Source organism: Saccopteryx leptura, chromosome 2 (genome assembly GCF_036850995.1).
Source record: "Saccopteryx leptura isolate mSacLep1 chromosome 2, mSacLep1_pri_phased_curated, whole genome shotgun sequence".
Taxonomy (NCBI): domain Eukaryota; kingdom Metazoa; phylum Chordata; class Mammalia; order Chiroptera; family Emballonuridae; genus Saccopteryx; species Saccopteryx leptura.
In genome coordinates, this window is record NC_089504.1 from 365906757 (window position 1) to 365931755 (window position 24999).

The following is a 24999-nucleotide window of genomic DNA, read 5'->3' on the forward strand; positions in this document are numbered from 1 at the left end:
CAAGACCCTGGGCCTTCAGAGAAGCCACGTGGGGGTCAGTGGAGATTGGCATGACACAAAAGAAGTCAGCGGATGGCCCTGGCCGGTTGGCTCAGCGGTAGAGCGTCGGCCCAGCATGCGGGGGACCCAGGTTCGATTCCCGGCCAGGGCACATAGGAGAAGTGCCCATCTGCTTCTCCACCCCTCCCCCTCTCCTTCCTCTCTGTCTCTCTCTTCCCCTCCCGCAGCCAAGGCTCCATTGGAGCAAAGATGGCCCGGGCGCTGGGGATGGCTCCTTGGCCTCTGCCCCAGGCGCTAGAGTGGCTCTGGTCTGGTCGCGGCAGAGCGACGCCCCGGAGGGGCAGAGCATCGCCCCCTGGTGGGCGTGCCGGGTGGATCCTGGTCAGGTGCATGCGGGAGTCTGTCTGACTGTCTCTCCCCGTTTCCAGCTTCAGAAAAATACAAAAAAAAAAGAGGTCAGCGGAGCCGAAACAGACACACGTGGAGTCAGATCCAAGCTCGACCTTAACGGCTCGAAGCCTCAGTTTCCTCATCTGTAAAATGGGGTTAAGGGCACAGATGGCGTACCTAGTACCTGACACACAGAAGCTGCTCAGCAAGCACTGCAGCTTTGGCTCGTTACTGGTTTGGGGGTTTTTTGCCCACCACCCCTCTCCTCCCATCAACCTCTGGCACTACAGGGGACACCCACACCAGAAAGGACCCTGGCCACCAAAGAACGCACTTCTCTCACGAGGGTCCTCCCAGAAGTCCCAAGCCTAGGAGCTTGGTCAGAAACAGCTCTCGCTGCATCCAAACCCCTGTTCCGTCAGAATCCATCCCCTGCCTGACCAGGTGGTGGCACAGTGGATAGAGCATCGACCCAGGATGCTGAGGGCCCAGGTTCAAAACCCCGAGGTCACCAGTTTGAGCATGGGATCATAGACATGACCCGATGTTTGGTGACTTGAAGCCCAAAGTCAGTGGCTTGAGCCCAAGGTCTCTGGTTTGAGCAAGGGATCTCTGGGCTCAGCTGAAGCCGACCCCCACCCCAGTCAAGGCACGTATGAGAAAGCAATCAATGAACAACTGAAGTGATGCAACAACAAGTTGGTGCTTTTCATCTCTCTCCCTTCCTGTCTGTCTGTCCCTGCCTGTCCCCTGCCCCTCTGGCGAAAAGAAAAGAAAAGAAAAGAATCCATTCCCCAAGCAGTAGCCCTGACTCAGTTTGGCCAGCCCTATCAGTCCAGTCTCCCAGGGTCATCATCCTGAATAGCCTGCTCGGAGCCCACTCTTTATCCAGAGCCTGGAATCTCCAGTCTCCTAACCCTTAGTCTGTGCCCCTTCCCCACAGCTCTGCAGGTGGAGGCAGAAAAGCAAAGTGAGGAGCCCTCTGCATAGGTCACCATCCCAATCATCTGGGCTGCAAGCATTTATTGAACATCTACTACAGGCAAAGCACCGTGCCAACCACCACAAGAGAGAGGGACACACACACACACACACACACACACACACACGGCACTGAAATGGGCATGGCCACCCTCCCCCCCCAAGCCTGGAGTCTAAGAGAAACGTAACAGGCACTACGGATGCAGCACAGCCCTGCAGTGACGAACACTGGCTTTGACGTCTCAGAAACCTGCCTTCGAGGCCCAGCTCTGCCACTTCCCAGCCGAGTGACTCAGGGTGCACTGCAGGCCTCCCACGAGCCTCAGTGTCTCCATCTGCAGAATGAGACAGTGCTGAATTCACCCCATGAGGGGTGAGCAGTTACCCAGCACCAGGAGCCTCACGCAGAGCTTGGCACGCGGCAGCCGCTCACCCTCATCCCTTGCCTGCACTGGGCAAGGGCAGAGCCCCAAGGCATGCTGGTAGAGACCCCCCCCTCCAGGTCCCACCACCTCGTTCATCAGGAAGAACTGTCCACTCGGCTGGGACGCCACCTGACGTCCTCGACAGCCTGCCTGCCCTCTACCTCGATCTTGTTTGCAAGGGCGTCTCCAGATGGGGATGGAGCTTGTCTAGTTCTGGTTTGAAGGCCAGACATGTGGGACCCCAGAAAACCAGAAGAGGCCCCACCCAGCGAGCCCCAGTGACACTGCGCCCACACGGGTCATCGCGAACTTCCCCCTACACACACACACACACACACACACACACACAGAGTCAGCCCACAATGAACATCTGACGCTGGACTGCTGGAGAGGAACCAGGCTGAGGCTCGGCTGCGTGCTGAGTTGCCATGGGAGGCGCACGTCTGTCATCGAGGGCAGCAGGGGGCCACTGGAGGGTGGTGGGTGGCGGTGGGGTCTCTGCCCACCTCTCCAGGCCACACCGGCCTCTGGTGAGCTCAGCTTGTCTGTGGCTGCCCCTCGCTTCCACCCCTACGACCTCAGGCCATGCTGTGCCCCAGGCCTTGGCTCCGACTGCCCCCCTACCTGGAACGCTGTGCCCAGTTCCTCTGATTAGTTCACGTCTACCCTTCTTCCAGGCTGAGCTTAGCGGCCTCTGCCAACCGTCCCAGTCTGGGCTCAAAGACAGTTTCTCCGCTTCCTTTAAACCTGTCCTTTTTCACATTCCGGCTCTCGACCACCGTCAGCCAGAAATGTGCACCGGGCTGCGAAAGAGTTAACCACCCTGATGGTGTAGGAAGATGACAGACCCAATGATTATAGACTCCGTATCCTTCCTATGACATCAGGGTGGTTAACCCTTTCGCGGACCAGCACAGAAATTTCTGGCAGACAGAAGAGCCCTGGTCTGCAGACCGGTGGCTGGAAACCACCGGATGAGAGTACAAGCGTTCCTTTCTGAGGCTCCCTTGTCCAGACGGGAGCCCTCGGACCAAGGGCAGAGCCCCAGTCTGACTCCTGTGCCCTGGCACTGCCTAACCCAGGGCAGGGCCAGTGGTCTTGGGACAGACATCGTGTTTCGTCTTACGGTCCTGTCTCGGCGATGGCACAGAGGGGACGATGCAGGGAAAGGAGAAGAGGGCCCTCTAGAGGAACTCCAGGGAGGTGCACTTACTTCCTCTTCCCTTTCTCCTTCCCTCTGCAGAAAGAGGACAGCAGGGAGACACTGAGGGAGAGAAAGAGGGCACCCAAGCCCCTTGGGCCCTCGGGGTGGTGGCTGTGGGAGCACAGGCGGGGCCCACGGAGAACACCCGCTAAGTCTCCAGGCTTTCCCGGGGTTCCCCTCACGCCCCCCAGCTCCCCCGACCCCCAGTCTGTGCAGAGCGCCCAGAGCAAACCCCACGTGCCTTCCCCAGGGACGCAGAGAGGGGGGCAGTCAGACCAGACAGTCCTCGAGGAACGGTAGGTCTCGGGCACAGGGCACACCCCTCACCCTGTGTGGCTGAGACCGACCCAGGAACCAAGCAGAGCTCAGGACAGAGGCTCCCTCTGAAGAAGCAGGGGTGGGTTCTCAATGGTGAGAGAGGGAGAGGGACCCTCGTTCCCTTCCGGGCAGTGGGAACAGCTTCTGACAAGTAAGGGAGGTGAAGGCAGAAAGAGAGGTTTCCGGGAACCTCTCGGAGGTCACGTGGGATGCCCTACCAAGACACCTGGCACACACGGCGTGACCACTTGACTACGGTTGGTTGCAGAACAGGGTGGCACCGGGTCAGTGGGCAACAGCTGGTCCCAAAGGGCCTTGAAGGCCAAGCCAGGGAACGCCCAGTGCCGAGAGGCCAGAGGGCAGCGGCTGGGTGCTGTAGAGCTCCACGAGGTAGGGCGATAAATTAAACAAACAGCCCCTGCCCACCAGCCACTCCCCACCTAGCTCTGTGCTCAGAAGAGAGGGGCTGGGGCTATGGCCAGAGGGAGCCCGGCCTTCCAAGACCCAGCCCCTCCAGGGGACTTGGGTGCGATTCAACCAGCCCTTCGCCAGGAAGTATTAATGCGTTCATTAGCATAAGAAAGACAGCGACGGCAGGAAGGGGTGGGGCTGGCCTCTAGCTCGCTGTCTGCTTGGGCTGGCCAGCCTGGCACGGAGGTGTGGGCTCAGACCCGGCCCCTGGGCATCTCAGCCCAGGTCTTTGGAGGGTGAGGGAGGCAGTCCAAAAGAGAGGGGCAGGTGTCTCTCCCAGAGATACCACTGTGACAGCTGAGACCTGGAAGGGCCTTGGGGGACACACAGGGTCCCCCCACGAGGGAGTTAGAACCCAGGTCCCAGTCTGCAGGCGGTTCTTTCATACAGTAGTAGCAGCCAACTCAAGTCAGTTGTAAGCACTTAAAAACTCACTTAGGGATCCCTGCAGCAACTCCAAGAGCCAGTGGGTACTTAATTTATTTTATCTTATTTTTAGATTTTATTTATTCATTTTTAGAGAGAGAGAGGGAGAGAGAGAGAAGGGGGAAGAGCAGGAAGCATCAACTCCCATATGTGCAGGGGTTTCGAACCAGTGACCTCAGTGTTCCGGTTTGATGCTTTATCTAGCACTGCGCCACCACCGGTCAGGCTGTGCTCCCCATGTACAGAAGAGAACACTGAGGCTTGGAAGGGGCCCTGATTTACCGCAAGGTCTCATGGCTGGTAAAAAGCCGAGGGGAGGGTTTGACCCCGGGCAGCCTGTCTCCCGAAGCTGGGCTCATAGCCACACCACTACAAGACACGGCTGGGGAAGGCGGTGGGAGGGCGGGGGCTTGGGGGGTGCCCAGGGAGGGGCGGGACTTTGGCCAGGTGGAGCCGGGCCATCCTAACTGGATGAAACTGTCATCAGCACCTCCGGGCACAGCCTCGAGGGAAGGTGAGCTGGACACGGGGGTGACATGGCCCAAGGACTGTTCACTGCCAACTGATCCGATTCCTCCCCACCCTCCAAACACAGGGTGGGGCTCAAACTGAGTCTGTGGGTGGGATGTGGCAGGAAGATGCTCCCACAGTTGCCACCCCGATCTCACACGTGGCACACAGTGCCTGGCAATTAATAGCTGTTCAATAAACGCCCGTCCAGCAAGTGAGCAGACGGGCGTCCCTCCCTCTCTGACCCTGTGGCCGGGTGGGCGGGGCGGCTCTTCCGCCTTCAGCTCTTTCCGGCTTCCTTGTGCCCGACCCGACCGTGGCTCGGTGAGCGCAAAGGGCTAAGACAACCTGGCAGGGGAGCCCGAGGCAGGAGCTGTGCTGTTCCGTGGCTCCCAGGGTCCCCTGGGGCAGTGCCTCGGGCACTCCGGAGTCTAGGTTGTTGCCGACAGATGTCTGCAGGGCCCTGGCAGGGCGGGCAAGGCGCCTGGGAGAGCAGACATGGGCTCTGCCCGAGTTCTAATCGGAGAGGACGGAGCAAGGGAGAGACTTCTGGCCTCCGAGGAGCCCCGAGGAGGTGGGCAGTGGCCTGCGGCCGCGGCAGCAACAATCTAGGTCTTCTGACTTATTGGAGTGAGTGCTCACCCGAGCCTTTCAGGCGCCCCGGGGCCCCCCCAGCCGCAGCCGCAGCCGCCGCCGAGGCCCAGGGCTTGCTCTCTCCGGGAGGGAAGCTCTGCATGTGTTCCGCATGCCTGTCCTGGCTTGTGATAAACGTGCGTTTCCACACAGGAATGTGTAATGACACAAATAACTTGATTATTTGGTTACCGTCTTTCCCCCTTGGCCACACCTCCCCAAGGGCAGGGATTATGAACACCCAGATCGGAGCTGATCTCAGTCCCCGCACGGCAGGCCTGCACACATATGTGTCGACCAGATGAAGCATTATTACTACAAACAGTCACAGTGCCCAAGAAAAATGAAGGCTGATGTGAGCATTCCTGCCTCCCGCACCCCTCTGGCACGCCCCCTGCCCTCACACAGCTGGCTCCCCGGAGCCTGGGGACCCCCAAGGGCGGAGCTGGCTGGGTGCTCACAGGCAGGACAGGGCCTCGGCCCCCTCTTCCCACCCTGGCCCGGAGACGGCCCACCCCCTTAGTTGCTAGCTGGCCTGCAAAGGTATCTGTCCCAGAGGGGCCCTCAGCAGCCTCATTAGGAAAGTAGTGACAGATGCATTAGCTGCTACGGGGGGGTGAGGGGGGGCTTGTCACAAGGCTGAGGAAAACCAAATGCCGGCCACTTTCTGGGCCACTGGGTCCCATCTGGGCCAAAGGCTACAGCTGGGGAAGGGGGCAGAGACCGTGTCCCCAAGCACAGAGTCGCCCCGGAGCGGAGACTCGACTCCTGGGACTCAGGGCCCAGAGGCAGGGAGTCTTCCCATCATTCCTCACTCCGGTTGCCTGCCCCCTGGCTGGACTCGGCTCAGTGACCCTTGGCAAGCCCCTGCCTCCTCTCGCCTTCACCATTCCAGTGCTGAGGCTCTGTACCCAAAGAGCACAGGGACCTGGAAACCCGCCACCATGTAACAGAAAAGGAAACTGAGGCCCAGGGAGGCACTGCCCCCGAGCAGAGGACTAGAGCCGAGAGCCATGCTCTGCAGAGGGGTTCTGGCTTGGCCACTAACAGAAGGTGTGCCCTCTGGACCTCACTTTCCCCATCTGTGCAATGTGGGCCTGAACCTGCCCCCTGAGCTCCCTCTGGTCTTTGAGCCACAGGGCAGGGAAGGTCCAGTTGTGCTGGAAGAAGGTCAGAGACTGGCAGTGAGCTGTCAACCCCCAAAGTCAGCCCCTCCTGGAGCCTGAGGCCCAGAGTCACAGAACCCAGGTTTGCCAGACACTGATCTCCTCTTAGTGCCTCAGGCCGGGGTAGGGCATGGAGGGGGGGCAGACACAGCTCAGCCAGTGGCCACGGCCTCTACTCCCAACAGCGTGGGTGGGAAGAGTCCTACATCACCCTCCACACGCCCAGAGGGACAGACCTCACACCACAGGACGTATGAACACCCCACAGGCAGACACCACGGTCCCCCGCCCACAAACGGTGACACACACAGTCACACACAGAGAGGAGCACAGCCCCCTCCTTGGGGATGCCGCCCCACACGTGAGCACCCAGGAGATGCTCAGACAAACCCACCCCCTCAGCTCACCTTCCCAACCCAGACGCGTACGCACTCATACTACCTTGGTGCCAGCTGCAAACACAGACGTTCCCTCTACACACAGAGATCACACACACAGGCACATATTCAGCAGTCCAACGCTGACTCATCCATGTGCCTGGAGGCAGTCACCATGCAAGAACCATCACCCCTTCCAGATACAGACCCTGTCCCCAAAACAGCCACAGACACGTGCTGCACACTCAGGCCAGAAGCCCAGAAAACACGCACATACGCATCTTGCCACCTGGTTATATTCCCCAGGGCAGGCAGCACCCAGCCCAGAAGAGCAAATCCAGATAAATAAATCACATCCGGAACATCAATCTCAGCCCCAACCTGACTGCCTCCTTGCTACAGGTAAAGCGAAATGGGTCTTAAATATTTTATAAATGAATAAACCTGTTCAGAGAATATAATTTACAGGGCCGTTGGCTGCAGGCTCACAACATCCCTCCACATCTTTTCACTTCAGAGGGTGCACAGTGGTGGTCGCAGGTGATGGCCGATGAGGCCTGGTGTCCGGTGTCCCTGCAGGCACCCCTCTGCCAAGGATATTACTCCCAAGGACAGGGGCATTCTGCGGTTTTCCACTCACTAAATCCAGCTGCTGCTCGGGAAGAGGGACCTGCATTCTCTCGTCTCTTTGGCTATTTCCTCACCCCACCTCCACCCCTAGCCTTGGAAGCCTTTTATATGCCAGACCGTCCCTGGCAACTGTGATTCTCCAAGGCCTGCTTCACACAGGGCTTAGATGTGTTACCGTCGAACTGATCAGGAATGAGGGAGAAGATAAGGCCTAACAGCTAAGGAGAGACTATGCCGGTGCCAGGCCCACACGCCCCCAGGGACCGGCCGAGGAGCCCTGGGCAGCAGGAGCTGGTTTCTAGAACAGAGAGAAGGCGCAGAAGATGGGTCACAGGACCAACGAGGGGTCTTTTGAGTCTGAAGACAACTGGGCAAAGGCCCCAGATAAGGCTAAGGTCCAAGACCTTGCTGCATGCAGCCTTGCCCACCTGGGGTCAGTTAGAGCCCCTTGCTATGGGAGTCTGAATCACAGCTGGGCCCCGTAAGTCTTGAATGTCCCCATCTCGGCTGGGGTGGCCTCCTAGGCCCTGACAATCAGGCTTCCCTGGCCCAAGCTGCTTATCCAAGTTCGTGGCGACAGGAATGGGGGCCTGGGGTCCACTGATGGGAAGAAGATGAACCAAGTCAAAGTGACCGTCCAGTCTGGCTCTTTTCTGAAGCCCTCTCCAAAATGTGGTTCTCATTCTCTCGAGGCTCCCACAGACTCGGGAAACAAGGAGCATGATATACAACGTTAAGCGAGAAAAGCGGGGTATCACATGGTATTTACAAGACCAGGCACAGTGAAAGAAATAAAACACCAAATCAAAACTGCCATGACTCAGCGGTAGAGCGTCGGCCTAGCGTACGGAGGACCTGGGTTCGATTCCCGGCCAGGGCACACAGGAGAAGCGCCCATTTGCTTCTCCACCCCTCCGCCACACTTTCCTCTCTGTCTCTCTCTTCCCCTCCCGCAGCCAAGGCTCCATTGGAGCAAAGATGGCCCGGGCGCTGGGGATGGCTCTGTGGCCTCTGCCTCAGGCGCTAGAGTGGCTCTGGTCGCAACATGGCGACGCCCAGGATGGGCAGAGCATCGCCCCCTGGTGGGCAGAGCGTTGCCCCATGGTGGGCGTGCCAGGTGGATCCCGGTCGGGCGCATGTGGGAGTCTGTCTGACTGTCTCTGTTTCCAGCTTCAGAAAAATGAAAGGGGAAAAAAAAAAAAAAAAAAACTGCCATGAGTGCCTGACCAGGAGGTGGCACAGTGGATAGAGCGTTGGACTGGGATGCAGAGGACCCAGGTTCGAGACCCCGAGGTGGCCAGATTGAGCGCAGGCTCATCTGGTTTGAGCAAAAAGCCCACCAGCTTGAACCCAAGGTTGCTGGTTGCTGGCTCCAGCAAGGGTTTACTCGGTCTGCTGAAGGCCTGCGGTCAAGGCACATATGAGAAAGCAATCAATGAACAACTAAGGTGTTGCAACGCGCAATGAAAAACTAATGATTGATGCTTCTCATCTCTCTCCGTTCCTGTCTGTCTGTCCCTGTCTATCCCTCTCTCTCTCTCTGAAAAACAAAACAAAACAAAACAAACAAACAAACAAAACTGCCATGAGTAAGTAGGGCAGCAAAGAAAAGTCAAATGTGGCTCACTGAGGACCGGGAGTGCGAGCGAATTGTCTTTAACCTGTCATACTTCCCAGGTCTATAATAAGCCCACCTTCCATGTACAGTGAGGGAGGAAAAGCGATTAAAACCTCCAAGTGCCCTTATAAAACCATACATGTAGCATGACCCGATATTTCATCTTTATCATATTTATTGTACGTCTACCAAAGAAAAGCTAACCATAGCTATGTTCTAGGGGTGGAATCAGGGAATTTTTTACTTGTTTTCCCTGTATTTGGGGGTTCTTCTAAAATCAACACTTGAGGCCTGACCTGTGGTGGCGCAGTGGATAAAGCGTCGACCTGGAATGCTGAGGTCGCTGGTTCGAAACCCTGGGCTTGCCTGGTCAAGGCACATATGGGAGTTGATGCTTCCTGCTCCTCCCTCCCCCTTCTCTCTCTCTCTCTCACTCTATCCTCTCCAAAAATTAATAAAAGTAAAAAAATAAAAAATAAAAAAAATAAAATCAACACTTGAATAAGCTGATCAATTCATTAAAAATTAAATGCGTAGGACTGGGAAGTCCTTTTTGATTTCAAGCCTGAGTCCCTCCTGCTGCAACTGAAGCTCCTTCTCACTCTCCTGTGTGTGTGTGTGTGTGTGTGTGTGTGTGTGTGTGTGTGTGTTCCCTGGGTGAATGAAGCTCTTGAGGAAAAAAGGCCCAAGGACAGCTAGCTATTCAACAGGCACACAAGCTTCCTTTCCAAGACCCAGAAGCTGGCATGACATTGAGCTGCCCACCTAGTTCAGGTAGGAGTGGGCAGAGGTCAGCTAGCGGAGCAGGTAGGTGCCACTGGACAGACTTGGGAAAGGAGGCCCTGGAGGGGAACCGTTAGGGGCTGAAGACAATCAGAAAGGGGGTGGGGTGCAGGCAGGGCCGGGCTGGGGTGCAGGCAGGGCCGGGCTGGGGTGCAGGCAGGGCTGGGGTGCAGGCAGGGCCGGGCTGGGCTGCAGGCAGGGCCGGGCTGGGCTGGGCTGCAGGCAGGGCCGGGCTGGGCTGGGCTGCGGGGAAGTTCCAGCAGAGGCTGCCTCCCCAGGGCAGGCGGGGTGCCCGAGCGCAAGAGGGAGGAATGTGCCTCCTGGCCAGACAGTGCAACGGACGGCTGCCAACTAGAGAAGGCCTGTGCTCCGGCTCCCGTGCTGGAGCGCGGCCGGCTGGCCGCAGGGCCCGGCCCGGGTGTGTGCGGTGCATGCCCGGGACCTCCTCTCTCTCTCTGGCCCACGGGCAGCCCGGGGAAGCGCGGAGCTGGAGGCTGCGGGGAGCGTGGCCTGGAGCTGCAGACCGGCTCCTTCTTCCCAGGGGCCCCAGGAAGCGTCTCGCCGGGGTCCCCCGACGCGGGGTGGCGGGGCTCGGCCAGCAGGGCCCGGCCCCCACGGAACCAAGGCTCCCGGAGCCGCCGGCAGCAGCACCGGACGGCCAGCGGCGGCGCGCAGCCCCCGGGTTCCGGGAAATCCCGGCTTCGGCGAAGGGGCGGGGGCCTCGGCGAAGGGGCGGGGCCTCGGCGTCTCGCGGAGCACGCCGGGACCCAGCGTTGCCGTAGCGACGGGAGCGCCCCGCCCCCTCCCCTCCCCACGCCGCGGGCGGGCGGGCGACCCGGGCAGGTCCGGTCTGACCCGCGGAGGCGGCCCGGCTTCGGCCAACATGGTGGGCGCGCCGCGGGAAGGGGCCGGCGGGGAGGGCAGGAAGCTCCGGACGTCTGCCCTCCCGAGGTCGGGGAGAGGAGAGGAAATGGCCCTGGAGGCGACGATCGAGCTGCCCGCTCGGGTCTGGCCTGACAGCTCCCACACCCCGCAGCCTTTCTCCCGAGATCGGGGACCCTGCCCAGCCCGGGAGGGGCGGGGCCCAGAATTTGACAGCCCCTCCCTCAAGATGGCTCCTCTCCTTCTCCATATGGAGGCCCTGTCCTTCCTGGCTCCGTCCGTCTTATCCCCAACCTGCGCGCCTCCACCCTCCTCGAGGGGGGCATGTTTGGTTTCCCCCAGCTTGCGACCCTGAGGTGCCAGCCCCTGAGGCACCCACGCCAGGTGTCCATCACTGGACAGCACGAGCCTCTCCCCTGCAGCATGGCTGCCGCCAGAGCACCCCCCCAAGTGCCCACAGCTCCGAGCAGCCGTCCAGTCCCTGCCCTCCCCGGAGACCTGGCAGCCAGCTCCCCGCGTGCACCCTGATGAGAGGGACAAGGGTTGGATAGGGGCTCACACACTGCTGGGCCTGATGATTGCCTTCCCGAGTTCTCCATATGGTGACTCTGCCCAGGTTTGGTGGGCAAAACAAGTCCAGATCTGTTAGGGAGGGAAGTGGCAGAGTTGGGACACAGCCAGGCTGTGACTCCAGATGCCTGTCCACACAAAGTGGCACTCCCTTACTCCCTGGCCGCCCCAGCCTGGGCTGCTCGAGCAGCCCGGAGCAATGGCCTGGCCACCTTCCCCCACCCCTCCCCACTACCACAGGCCTGGCTTCCCTTAGGAGCCGCCAATCTGCAGCCACACAAAGCCCTGTTTGTTTGCTTTCTCTGCGGCTCCCCCTGGAACTGATGTCTTTCTCTGCTACCTGCAGGCCTGGCTTCCTCTCCAAGCTGCTTTCCCAGCCAGCTGAAGGGAAGGAGGAAGCAGCCATTCCCGCAAACCCTGACTCATACCCACCCCACAGTGCCATCCATCCTCAAATCCTTGGTGCGAAGGGACACCCAGCCAGGGTGGCCTGACTGCCATAGCTTTGCAGCCCCCCCTCACTGCCTCACAGGATGTGGGGTGCCAGCTGGGTGGAGCAGGAGGGGTGCCTCAGCCAGGGACTCGGACATAGGAAGGGGAGCCAGAGAGGTCCAGCCAACCTCCCCTCTCCTTCTGTGAGCGAGGCTTGTTGTTTGTCCATCAGGATGGTTGCCTGTGATTTCCCAGCAACCCACTGGCTGCCAGGAGATAAGAAAATAAATGAGACTAGGAGGGCTGAAACTGGAGGACGAGGAGGGACGCCCTGGTTTCACGGCCCTCACTGACTCCTCACTCTTCCTGGGGGTTCCTGTGTATCCCAGGGGCATGCAGGCTGCATTAGGTCCCTTGCTGGGTACCCTGTTGGTGCCCGCCCTGGACAGATCTCTCTGCAGTGTTTTGGGAAGACCTACAGCCAGAGGTGAAACAGGGCTTTCACAGGCAGAGAAAAATAAACACTCGCATTCCACACCACCTTCGCTACCTTTCTCTCCTTTCAAATAAAGAAACCTAACACTGATACTGTGTAAAGATTCCACAATCTCACTGGCTCTACCCAGGGTGCTTTTTACTCCCTGCCACCTGGGTGGCCAGGGGCAGGGCGGCCTCCCTGGGCCTCCTTCTTCCACAGAGAGTTTAACCCTTACAGTAACTTGAGGATAAAGAAGTGACTATGCCCACTTGACACAGGACGGGACACTCCAAGACAGGAAGCCACAGAACTCAAACTGCCTCCATCAGAATTCAAGCTCACTTTTTTTTTTTTTTTTTCCTGACTCCCAAGCCCTAGAAACTGACAGACAGTGGTTTTCTGCCAAATGGATGCGTGACCAGCCAGCAGGGCTTGGCTCTGGAGCCCAACAGATGTGGGTCTCCAATCTGAGCTCTGCCACTTGGTTGCTATGTGACCTCAGGCAGGTCCCTGAATCTCTCTGAGCTTTAGTTTCCTCGACAATCTCTATAGGGCAGGTTCATAAGGCTGAGAGAACCACCCAAATGCCCAGGACAACAACAGGCACTCATTAAATGATGGCTTTTCTCCATGATCCCTTTCAGCATCCAAAGACACAGGCATTCATTAGTAACCAGGCCTCTTCCACCTCTGTGGGCTTTCATTCCGCTGGCCCTGCGGCCAGGCGTCCCCCACCCCCACTCCCCACCCCCCAGGCACCAGCTCTGGCCCTCTGGAATGCTCAGGCTGAGGCCAAGGGCTGCCAAGCTGAGCTCCCCAGGCTCCTGTCCTGCCCGGGAGACCAGAGCCTCTATGTTTAATTAGCCAGGGCGGGGCCCCAGGGGACAATGTCACCCCGAGGGAACAAAGCCAACTCCATCCACATCCTGCTGGACTCCAGAAGAAAGAGCCACTCAATTAAGTCTGATTTGGCAAAACGTCTGCTTTCAGTGCTATTTTGGGCCACGGTGGGGATTTTCTGTGCTTGTCTCAAAGGTATCCTAAAACCTTATTCCTTCCTGCCTCCCCTACCCCTATCTGTTTGAAATGAAAATATTGTTCTTCCTCCTCTCTCTCTCTCCCTCCCTCCTTCTCTCTCGCTCTCTCTCTTTCCAGTTTCTCTTTCCCACCTATCAGAAGGATGCAAATAAGAGGAGGGGCCGAGAGGAGGCCCTCACAGGAACGCAGCACTTTCCCACCAGGCCTCTGGAGGTCCCCACGGCTCGGTCCCCCAGAACACAGGCTGCTGGGAGTTGTAGTCCCCTCAAACCAGGCAAGGGTGAGAGGCCCTCTGGCTCCGATCTTGTCATAGTTTTAAAGCTACGACTTTTTATTTATTTATTTATTTTTACAGTCAGAGAGAGGGATAGATAGGGACAGACAGACAGGAACGGAGAGAGATGAGAAGCATCAATCATCAGTTTTTCATTGCGACACCTTAGTTGTTCATTGACTGCCCTCTCATATGTGCCTTGACTGCGGGCCTTCAGCAAACCGAGTAACCCCTTGCTCAAGCCAGTGACCTTGGGTCCAAGCTGGTGAGCTTTTGCTCAAACCAGATGAGCCTGCGCTCAAGCTGGTGGCCTCGAGGTCTCGAACCTGGGTCCTCCCGCATCCCAGTCCGACGCTCTATCCACTGCACCACCGCCTAGTCAGGCTCCGATCTTGTCATAGTTTTGACGTCTCCTCAGACACACACCGGGTGTCTGCCTCTTTCCTACGGCGCACCTTTGACTTTCTGCGTCTGAGTCTCGGCTTGCTCAGAAAGACCTCCTGAAAGGTGTCCCCTCCGCGGAGCAGAGAGCTTCTCCTCTGACCCTGCACCGCACACCGTCTTAGCTGGCAACGCCAGTATCGTGAAATCCACACGAGTGCAATTATTTCTTTAATGTCTGCTCACCTACCAGACTATATACGCTTCAAAAGGGCAGGGGGGACGTCCACTCCGTCACTACTGTTTCTCCACGGCAAGGTTTTCTCAGCCCCGTGGGCGCCGTGGACACTGTGGGTCACAAAGGGGTTGTGGAGGCCGTCCTGTATGTCACAGGATGTTGGGCAGTGTCCCTAACCTTTATCCACCAGGTGCTAGCACCTCCCCCACTGAGACAGCCAAACTGTCTCCAGACAGGGTCCGTGTGTCCCCTGAGGACGTTGTCTGTCAAAGGACATCTGGACCAGGAGCAGCACTACTTTCGGACCACTGCTCTAAGGCCTGGCGTAATGCTCCGCTTCCCGCAACGAATGAACGTATGCCTCTATACCCCTTCTGCCTCTCAATAGAACAGGTAAGATTTTTTTTTTTTTTTTCTGAAGCTGGAAACAAGGAGGCAGTCAGACAGACTCCCGCATGCGCCCGACCGGGATCCACCCGGCACGCCCACCAGGGGGCGATGCTCTGCCCATCCAGGGTGTCGCTCTGTTGCGACCAGAGCCACTCTAGCACCTGGGGCAGAGGCCAAGGAGCCATCCCCAGCGCCGGGGCCATCTTCGCTCCAATGGAGCCTTGGCTGCGGGAGGGGAAGAGAGAGACAGAGAGGAAGGAGAGGGGGAGGGGCGGAGAAGCAGATGGGTGCCTCTCCTGTATGCCCTGGCCGGGAATCAAACCCGGGACTTCTGCACGCCAGGCTGACGCTCTACCACTGAGCCAACCGGCCAGGGCAGAACAGGTAAGATTTTTATTTCACCTCTTACTATAATCATGTATAAATTGCATTTTCTCATCAGACAAGAAACTTCCAGAAGACAGGCCCATAGGATCACAGCTGTGTATCAGTGCTGATTTGATTGTGCATAACCATTTGCTGAAGGAATCACTATCAGACAGCACAGTTAAAATCCTGTGTGATTCCCTCTTCCCTACCCTACCCTACACTGGAGCGCTGTGTGGTTTTGCTCCAGTAGCTAAACCTCTCTGGGCCTCAGTGTATTTCTACCCATTGTAATCATTCTTGATCCTACTGAGTTAGCAAAGGTTTACAACTTCCCATCTCTAAGAAGCTGAGGCTCCCAAGAAGAAATCTTTCAGGTGGTTTTTTCACCTACACCAATGTTTTCTGAGAATTATTACTAATAAGCAATATTTATGAAGCACTTTGTTATGTGTCAAGTACAGCTAAGTGCATTAGAGGCACTATCTCATTTAATCCTCTTAAAAACAACACCATGGAGCAGGTAACTATTAGTTTTACTGCCTGATTAATGAGGAAGGAGAGGATCGGGGAGCTGGAGATCCCGGCCGCCTAAGGACACCCAGACATGGTCTGGTGGCCTCTGGCCATTGAGGATGTCAACCAGAAGACGTTTTTGATACTAAAATTCTTTCTTAAGCATCTGAAGCGCACCTGGTGGCAGGCAGAACGAGAACTTTCCCAGTGACTAAGGCCCTCGCGGGGCCTCCCTGCTGTGGGGCGTCACCCTCACCCACTGAGCTCCCACTAAAAGTTAAAAAAAAAAAAACAGGCTCCAGGTGCCCATGGAAAGGTCTGACAAGGCCTGGAGGTGGCCAGGAGTGCTGATTCAAGAAGTCGGCTTGCCTGGGCAGGCGCTTGGCTTAGGGCGGTGGCCACTCCCTGCCCAAGTGTCATCCCTCTCAGGGAAGTCCTGGCTGGGACTGACCTCCCTCCGTCCCAAGCTGGCCCCTGAGATTCTCCAGAGTAAGATTTTTTTTTAAAAACCCCGATGAGGCAGAGGAGAAATCATTCTCCAGCCCTTTCCAGGTCAGGCCCTGTTTTAAATATATGTTACCTGCATTAATTTCATCCATTTCCCCCAACAACCCAATGAGGTAGGTACGACCGTTCCCCCCCCCCCCACCCCTTTTTACAGACGAGTCAAGGAAATAACTTGCCCAAACTTAGTAAGTGGCCAAGTCTGGATTTCAACCCAGGGAGCTGAACTCCGAAAGACACGTGCTTATCCTCTATGCTGCACCGGAAATGTTTCACGTCCACAGCTGAGCTCCCCGCTACAATGTGACTGACGAATGGTCTGAGGAGTGAACAAATGAATGAGTTGGCAGTTCTACCACCACATTCAAGGTCTGGAAAAGTCACGAGTTTGCCAGATGCTTTCTCAGGGACCACACACACCACTGGGGCAAAAACAAAAAACAACAACAACCCTTTGGAAACAAACTCTGGCCAGAAAACTATCATTCTTATCTGCCCTGCTGGGTAACAAAGACTCACTCGATCTATCAGCCTCCGCCTGGATGGAAAAGAAACTGTTTTGGCCAGTGTTATCTCACAGGTTTCTTTCCTTCCTTCTTTCTTTCTTTCTTTCGTCACAGAAGATTGAGATGCAACCTGGCGTGAAGGAGAAACGGAAGAAGAGCCATCTCTTCGGTCACCAGAGCCAAGTCCTTCAGCAACAAGAGTAACGGCCGTCCCCAGACGTGCTGAGGGCGACTGGGCGGGGCCTGCAGTCATGCCCGTTTTCAAGGAAGGTGATGGAGCTTCAGAGAGAACAGCGGGAAGTGCCCGGATTTGAGCTGAGGCCTGCCTCACCCCGACCTCTGTGTGGATGACCCCGAGCCCAGGTCCTCCAGAGGAAACCGGAGCTCAGAGAGGGAAGGGACCTGCCTGAAGCAACGGCTGGAAGTAACCCTCTTCCTGGACTCCAAATCGAGGGCTCCCCTCGCACACTGCACTGGGGACAGGCACGGTCTCCAGGGAGGGGGCTCCACACCCGCCCTTGATACCCCCCCACACCGGTAGCCTGGGGCCCGTCCACACTCCAAGCGAGCCCTCTGCCCCTGTTCTGTCAGCCCTCTCCACTGGGTCCCCGGCTTTCTCAGCCCAGCCAGTTGACCTGCCCCCTTCCATTCCCCCAATTCACAGGTAAGGCTCAGGCCAGAGGGGACAGGGGAGATGCCAGCCAGCCCAGACTTGCCACTCCACAACTCCTAACCGGTGACTGTCCCTTACCAGGGAGATGGGCCCTGCCACCTCCGTTCCCCCCTCACGGGACTCGCCCAGAATCCTAGGGACCTTCTCTCCTGAGCACGGAAACCAGATGGTCGCTGTCCGCCTGGCCCACAGGCTGGGAGGGCCCGGAAGGCCAGACCACCAGCCTCGACTCTGGGGCCAGTGGGCACGCAGGACCGTGGGGAGAAAACACGGAGGGAATGTCTGCTGAGTGGAGACACAGATGGACAAGTGAACAAAGGAAGAAATGCCCACTGTCATGGGAACCCACGGTACTCCTAGGTACTTCTCTCCTGGTTCTACGTATACAATTCAGCAACAAGAACATCTCCCTCACTCCTTCTCTCCTCTCTCTCTCTCTCCTCTCTCTCTCTTTTTCTCCCTCTCTCTCTTCCTTTTCCTTTCTACCTCATCTCCCTCTCCCTCTGGCTCAACCGTCAGAGAAAGGAGAGACAGCGTGAGCCTTGGTCGAGGGAGGCAGGGATGTATGCACACGGCTGACCCGGGGAAGGCGGCTGTGCGATGGCCGCAGGGGGGAGGGGTGTGGCTAGTGGCAGAGCAGGTGCAGGACGCCTGAAAGGGCCCTTGCAGCTTGGGAAGGACTATGGACTATCCAGAAGGCAGCCTGAGTCCCTGGAAGTATCTGCTGTGGCCAAGAAAGACCAGGCTGGGAGTGCGGCCCTCGCTGGGAGGAGATGGTTTAGACTCAGACAGGGAGGCCAGTGAAGAGGTCCCAGCAACAGCCCAGCCTCTTCCGCCACCATTCCTTCTAAGTCACAGTTCCGTTTCAACCTCCAAAGACATGCAGTGTGTCCCCTCTGCCAGGAACACCCCTCTCACTCTTATCTACCTGTGCTCGAAGTCCCTGCTCCAAGCCCCCCCACACACACACACACATACACATACACTTCCATGAAGCCCCCGCCTCCAACAAAGTCCCAACTCCGGCCACGACTGGGCACCCTGGCTCCTGGCTCCTGAAGCTCCGCCTGTCTGCCCCACTCACTTTGGAACGGAATCATACACCGTCTCCCTCTGCTCTTCTCTGCGCTTGGGCAAGTCTTAGCAAAGATGCGGCCTATGCTCTTTCCCTCACCATCCCCATTAACATCTGCCCGGTGTTCTCATGGGGGGGACAACCTGCTTCCTGCACAAGAAGCCCTGGCAGGAGCTCCCAAGACATTGCTGGTGCCCTCGGGTATTAACTGGCTCTCACTCACCTACTGGGCTGAGACCTCTTGGAGGCAGCTGCATAAGCAAAGGACTTAAAAAACAACAACAAAAAACAGTGGGTCCTTGGAAAATATTTGCCCCCTTGGGGCCAGTGAGCCCAGGGGCCTCTCCTACAGAAAGCTACTCAGTGCTCACTACTTGGAGCACACGGCCTCCACTCCGCCCCTGTGTTGGGGGCGAATCATCCATGCCACGGCCCCGAGCAGCTATTAAAAGCAACAAGGTGCATACACAGGCCGCCATGAAATAGAACAATAGTAATAATGATGGTGGTGGCAACTGGCACTTAACAGGGACAAGTATTGCTCCATGTATGCTTACATGAATTAACTCATTAAATCTTCACTACAGTCCTGTGAAGCCAGGACAGTTATCATTCCCATTGTACAGATCGGGACACGGAGGCACAGAGAGGTAACTAGTTCACTCGGTGCACGGCGGAGCCAGGAGTCAACCCAAAGCCTTGTCCTGAAGCACCTCACCCTCCGACCCTCGCAGGGACCAGTGGGAAGGGAAAAGGAAGTTGAGAGGCTGAGGTGAGTTCTCCGATGGCCTACAGGCAGAGCCACGAAGGAGAGAGGTTCTGTAGGGTTGCTCTTAATTTGAATTTGTAGGGACGTGGGAACAGGTACACTTACTTACCCATTCGAGGCAACTTAGGCAGATGTCTGTCTTCACATAGTAGTTATTTTTACCTTTCTGTGCAAATAAATACTTGAGCATTTCTAAACCTCAGAACCTATCTCTCTCATCACCCAGGGAATGCCTGTAACAGAAAACGAGGTATTTGTACGCAGGACAGATGCGTACGTGAGCAGCAAGATGTCCAGAAAGACATGCTCTAACTGTGAACGGGGGTTACCTGTGAGGAGGGCGTGGGTGCGGAGAGCACCTTTACTCTATTACTTTTGAGGTTTGGGGGTTCCTTTTGCATTTTTCACAATGAGAAGAAAAATCCATGTGTTACTTGAGTAATTATAAAAGCAAATTGGGGGCGGGGTAGTAAAAGGTACGGGGGGGGGCAAGTATATGGTGGCAGGTGATTTGACTTTGGGTGGTGAGCACACGATGCAACATACTGATCACGTATCGTAGACATGTGCCCTTGAAACCTACTAATCTGATTAACCAATGTCACCCCAGTAAGATGAATAATTTTTTTTTTTTAAGAATTTGTTAGGGCCTTTTAATGTTTGCTGAATGAATAGAAGTCAGGTTCACTTTCTAGCCTGTTTTTTTCAAACTCTGGATATGACCCAGTAGTGGGCTGTCAAGTCAAGTTACTGAGTTGTAACCAGCAATTAAAAAAAAAAAAATCAGATAGACTAGGATAGAAAGTACCAGATTAACAGAAGTAAAAGAAAGAGTTATTTCACTAAACCTTCATTTTAGTTATACACAGTGGGGAGGGGGTGGGGGTGAACAAAATTGTAACCTGTTACAATGTGTTTCTTAGCACAGATCCCTAACAAGAATGTGGAAGCCATTGGTCCAGACTGGTTGGTCTAAAGAGGAACAAGACCAGGGCCCGGACTGCAAGGGCCTCTGGGTCCAGGGGGAGAGAAGGATGGTTTTGGAGAGGGCGAGTTTCCTGCTTTAGGAAGTCAGGGGGCGCGTGGCTGTGGGAAGGGTTCTGTGCAGCCCACCCCACAGCTGGCTTCTGGGGCTGGGATTATCCCTCCGTACAACTCTCCTTCCCTCCCGGCCTTTGGCTTTTGGGAGCCTTTGCCAGAATTTTGTGGTCGAGCCTCTCCCAGACCATAATGTCTATGCCCACTCCTCTGTGTCACCCAAAGGCCACCTCTCCTTGTGCCTAAGGACTTCCTCCTGGATGCTCCTGCTACCCCCTCCCCCCCCACACACCCCGCATTGTCAAGGGGGAAGGGTGGGAAACTAGAAGATTCCTTTGCAGCTTCCAGATGAGGAGGGCCACGTCCCAGAAAAGCCTGTGGAAACGCAAATGCAGCTGTGTGGTCAGTCCAGGGAGAGGCGTCCACTCAGTCTGCAGGGAAGGCGGCCCCCACCCAGGGTGAGCCTGACCCTGAGCAGAGCCAGGGCCTCTGCAGGCTAGAGCTGGTGGGGAGGATGGAAGCACAGCCCCCAGCCTGGGGCTCCCACGGCAGTGGCGCCTCCACATCAGAGCTGGCTGCCCACCTTCCTCCCCTGCCAGGGCAGCAGACAACTAAAAAGATAAAATAAGAAGTAATTCCCCTGCTCTGACGTCAGCGCGAGGTCTTAACAGCCCAGGAGAGGCATGAGACTGGATTGCAACCATATGTAACGCCCTTGAATCCTCCACGCACCGCTGCGTTGGGAGAGAAATAAGGCGGGGGTGCGCTCTGGGTGGGAGGGAAGCGCGCGGTCCCGCGTGGGTCCTTGAATCAGAGCCTGAAAGCACGAGAAAGGAGCTACGGAGGGGAGAGCGCTGCGAGCGGGGGAAGCAAGCTCAGGGCCCGGGTCCGCCATTCAGGCACGCTGCCTCCCTTCCCCCAAGCCCCCGACAGCGCATTGTTACACTCGGTCTCTCCATTCGGTACCGGAACCCCAGAGCTCCCCCAGCCCAGGGCGCCCAAGGGGAGGGCAAGGCTGGGGCTTTAAGGACGACCAAGAGCTGCAAGAAGGAAACCGCTCTCTGGGAAACCGGGCGCCCCAGGAAGCTGGGGCCGCAGCGGCCTGGGGCCTGGCTGCTGTTTCGCTTCCCCTCTTGCCCCTCTCTGGCGACGGCCCCCCAACGCGACCCAAGCTCCAAATGTCACCCCCAGGTCCTGCCACTCCCTCACCCCTACGCCGCGCCCCGCAGCGCCTCCTAGATGGAGCCCGGCCCCCACATCGGTCTCCTTGGTCCCCTGCTTCCGATGCGCGGGGGGCCATGGACCTGGGCCGGCGCGCCGCGGTCTGGGGACGCGGGGCTCGCGTGCCCGGCGCCCCGGACTGTACTGGGCTATCCTCCGGAGGGCCCGCGCGCCCGGGGCCTGGCCGCGTCGGAGCTGCCCGGGCCTCTGGGGCAGCTTCCTGCCGGGTGGCGCGGCCTGCACACAGGCCCCGGGGCCGCCGCTGCCCGACTTGGGCACACCGCGTCGGGCCCCTGGAGCTCCATCTCTCCGCCCCTCGCGTCCCCGGCTCCCAGGCGGTAGCCCCCGCCCGGCCCCCCGGTCACACACCCTGAGACGTCGGCTTCCCGCCCCCCACCCACTGGACGCACTCACAAAGTTCCGCTGCCGGCGCCGGGCGAATGCCCCCTGCGTCCCCAACCCACTCTGGGCAGACACTCGGCTGCCCCCCGCGAGCGCGCAGAGCCTCCGGTCGAGCGCCCCCAACGCCCCGGACCGACCCCGGCCCGCGACACAAACAGTCCCAGAGACCATCCATCCTCCGCGGCGCAGGGCGCCCCCACCCTGCGGCTCCCTAGACGGCCATTCGGTGACCCTCGCGCACCCCACCCCCACGCCACACAAAGCGATGACCCCGCGGACCACTCCGCGCGGGCCCGACCCGCCCGCGTCCCTCGGGTCCCGACGCCTCGTGCCCCCCGCGACCGCGCGCTCCGTGCTCACCTCGGCGCCCCCTGCTCACTCGGGGGCCCTGCGTCCGGCGCTGCGACTTGGCGGCCCGGAGGCCCCGGAGGCCATCGGGGGGATGATCAGGGCGCGACAGCCCAGCCGCCCCCGGCGCCCGAGCCGCGGTCAGGGCGGCCTGCTCCGCTCGCCTCGCTCTCGGATCCGCCTTCTCCCAGCTCAGCCGCGGGCGGGGGCGGCACCCGGGGCGCAGGGAGCCGGGCGCGGGGACCCGGCCCTGGCCGCGCGCACCGGACCGGCCTGCCTGGGGGGCCGCGGGGCAGCGCGCTCCCCTCTCCGCCCGGGAAGAGCGAGCCGGCGGTCGGCGCGCGAGGGGAGAAGGAGGGCGAGAGCGGGAGGAGAAAAGTTCCCGGGCGGCCTGGCTGCGCTCGCTCGCTCGCTCGCGGCCCCGGGCGCCAGATGGGCCGTGCGCGCCCCGACAGCACCCCCTAACGGTCCGCACGCCCTACTGCGCGTCCGCCCGCGCGCCTTGGGGGGAGGGAGGCTCGCTGGTGGGGTCCCCCCGTCCATGCTCCGCCTCGGGCTTGGGGACGCCGCGGCACGACGAGGCTGGGGTCATGGCGGGGACCTCGGCCACAGGTTTTGGACCGATATCCTGGCCCTCGAGTGCTTCCCGACTCTAGCTCGGTCTTTCTCTAGGCCAGGCTCCCACCGGTCACCCCATGAGCCCTCTCTCTCCCCCCGTGACCTTCTCTTGAAACGTTTTTGACTTCTCAACGTAATGGGCTGAACAGGCGAAATGTCTTCGCCTGCTGGTGGCACCTAGCACCTTGCTGGGCACTTGAGGAATCAACAGAAGTCAGTGGTCCCTGCTGTCATGGAGCTGGTGTCCTGGTGACAAGAGACAGCAAACGAATGCTTACAGATGGAGAGAAGATAATTGCAGGGAGGGATAAATGCCAGGAAGAAAATTAGCAGGTGAAGCAACGTATAGGGGCTACTTAGCGGGGAGTGTGAGGAGGAGGCCTATCCGAGCAGAGAACGGAGAAGCAGGAAGGAACCTGTCAGAGCAGAGCTGCAGGAAGACAATCTCTGGCAAAGGGAAGAGTACATGCAAAGGCCCTGAGGCAGAGAGAGCTTGGTGGGTAATGGGCAAGGGGACAAGCAGTGAGCATTCTAAAGGCAGAGGCATAATGGAGGACCAGGATCTTAAGGGCTACAGAGGGCCTGGGGAGAAATTTAGATGCAATTCTAGTGCTGTGGGAAAGAAAGCCATTGGCAGGTTTTAGGCAAAGGAATGTCGAATGAGTGAGTGAGTGAATGAGCCTATTAACTTTTTAAAAACAGATTTTATAGAGAATCGAGAGAGAGAGAGAAGGGGAGAAGGAGTGGGAAGCATCAAAGCATAGTAGTTGCTTCTATATGTGCCTTGACCAGGCAAGCCCAGGGTCCTGAACCAATGACCTCAGCATTCCAGGTCGACGCTTTATCCCTTGCACCACCACGGGCCAGGCAAACCTATTAACTTACAAATTCCCTGACAACTGCCACTTCATGGCTCCCACTCACCATAGCTCAGGCTGGACCCTGCTCAGGAAGCCTCCCGCCCGCCACTCAGCCTCCGGGGTCTGCTGATCTCACGGAGCTGGTCTAGGCATCCCAGATCCCAGGTGACTTGGGAACTAGTCAGTTCCTGTGTCAAACCTCAGTTTCCTCATCTCTCAAATAAGGCACGGGGGTTGCTAGGTATTGGGCCCTTATACCTTGGCAGGTGCCAGAGGACTGTACCCCTTCCTGCACCTCTCGTTTGACCCTGCAGCCCTCTGCGGGCAGCTTGATCACATCTTGCTCATGAGGAAACCGAAATGCACAGTGCTAAAGTCACGGGTTCTGGTTCTCAGGCTAAAGTGTCAGGGGCGAGACTTGCACTCGGAGCCCTGCTCGCCAAGCCCAGCCACCTGCCTCTCAGGTGCCTGGTAGAAGCAAGACAGCAGCTGGGTCTAGACGTGAACCGGGTTGCTTCAATCTAGTTGGAAGCGTAAGCTCCAGGAGAGACAGGCTGGGTTTCTAAATCTGGCTCCTCTGTGCTCCACCGGGTGGCTTTGGGCAAACCCTGTGACTTGCTTGCTGAGTCTCAGTTTCCCCTTCTGTAAAAAGGGAACATAATAATTTCTTCTTCCTGTGGTTGTTGAGGAGACTAGAGGAGGTAGGGCGTGTGAAGCCTGTAGCCCGGAGCCAGGCATGCAGTAAATGCTGTCAGCATTTTAGGTCAAATGCTCAGACGGGTGGGGATGGTCCCTTTCATTGGTCCAGAGGTTTCCTCACCACCACCCCCGCACATGGTCCAGTCTCTTGTCCTCCTTGCCTTCACCTGCTCCTGGGGAGAACATAGGGAAAGGCCAGGTGCCAGTGGGAGGCAAAAAAAAAAGGAACCCCCCAGGGGGAAGGAGAGCATGCGGGGTCCAAATACTAACCCTGCCACTTCTGAGTACACGTGAAGCACCAGGTGCCTTCCATCTGTACGGGTTCCTTCGGGCCACGGTAACAACTGACCCCGAATCCACTGGCGTAAAACAGCACCAGTTGATTCTTTACAGTCTGGAGGTCAGAGTCTGAGGTCAGTTTCACGGGGCTACGGTCAAGGTGTTGATAGGACTGGGTCCTTCTGGAGACTCTCAGGGAGAGTCTCTCCTTGCCTTTTCTGGCTCCTGGAAGCCACCAGCATGTTGTGACTCGTGACCCCTTGTTGGCCTCCAGAAGCCAGAAAGGTCAAAGGAATAATTTCTTCTGTGGTCACATCTCCTCTTTCCTTTGACCATCTTTCTTCCCCTCATGAGGCCCCTTGGGATTACATTAGGGCCATGTGGGTCATCCAGGATAATCTCCCATTTTAAGGCCCTTAATTTCATCACATTTGCTTGGATACCTTTCCCCTTTGCCATATAAGGAATTACTCATAGGTTCCAGGGATTAGGACCTGGATATCTTTGTGA

The 24999-nt window shown here is 57.7% G+C and overlaps 1 protein-coding gene across 2 annotated transcripts in view; it reads right to left on the reverse strand.

Annotated features, from left to right (window-relative positions):
• Window positions 1-22440, reverse strand: part of RAI1 (retinoic acid induced 1) — a 130220-nt gene extending 107780 nt beyond the window's left edge. For both annotated transcript variants that reach the window (XM_066365054.1, XM_066365052.1), the window contains exon 1: window positions 22046-22440. The gene's annotated coding sequence lies outside the window, so the exon portion shown is untranslated. The remainder of the gene's footprint in view (window positions 1-22045) is intronic.
• Window positions 22441-24999: the final 2559 nt, after the last annotated feature.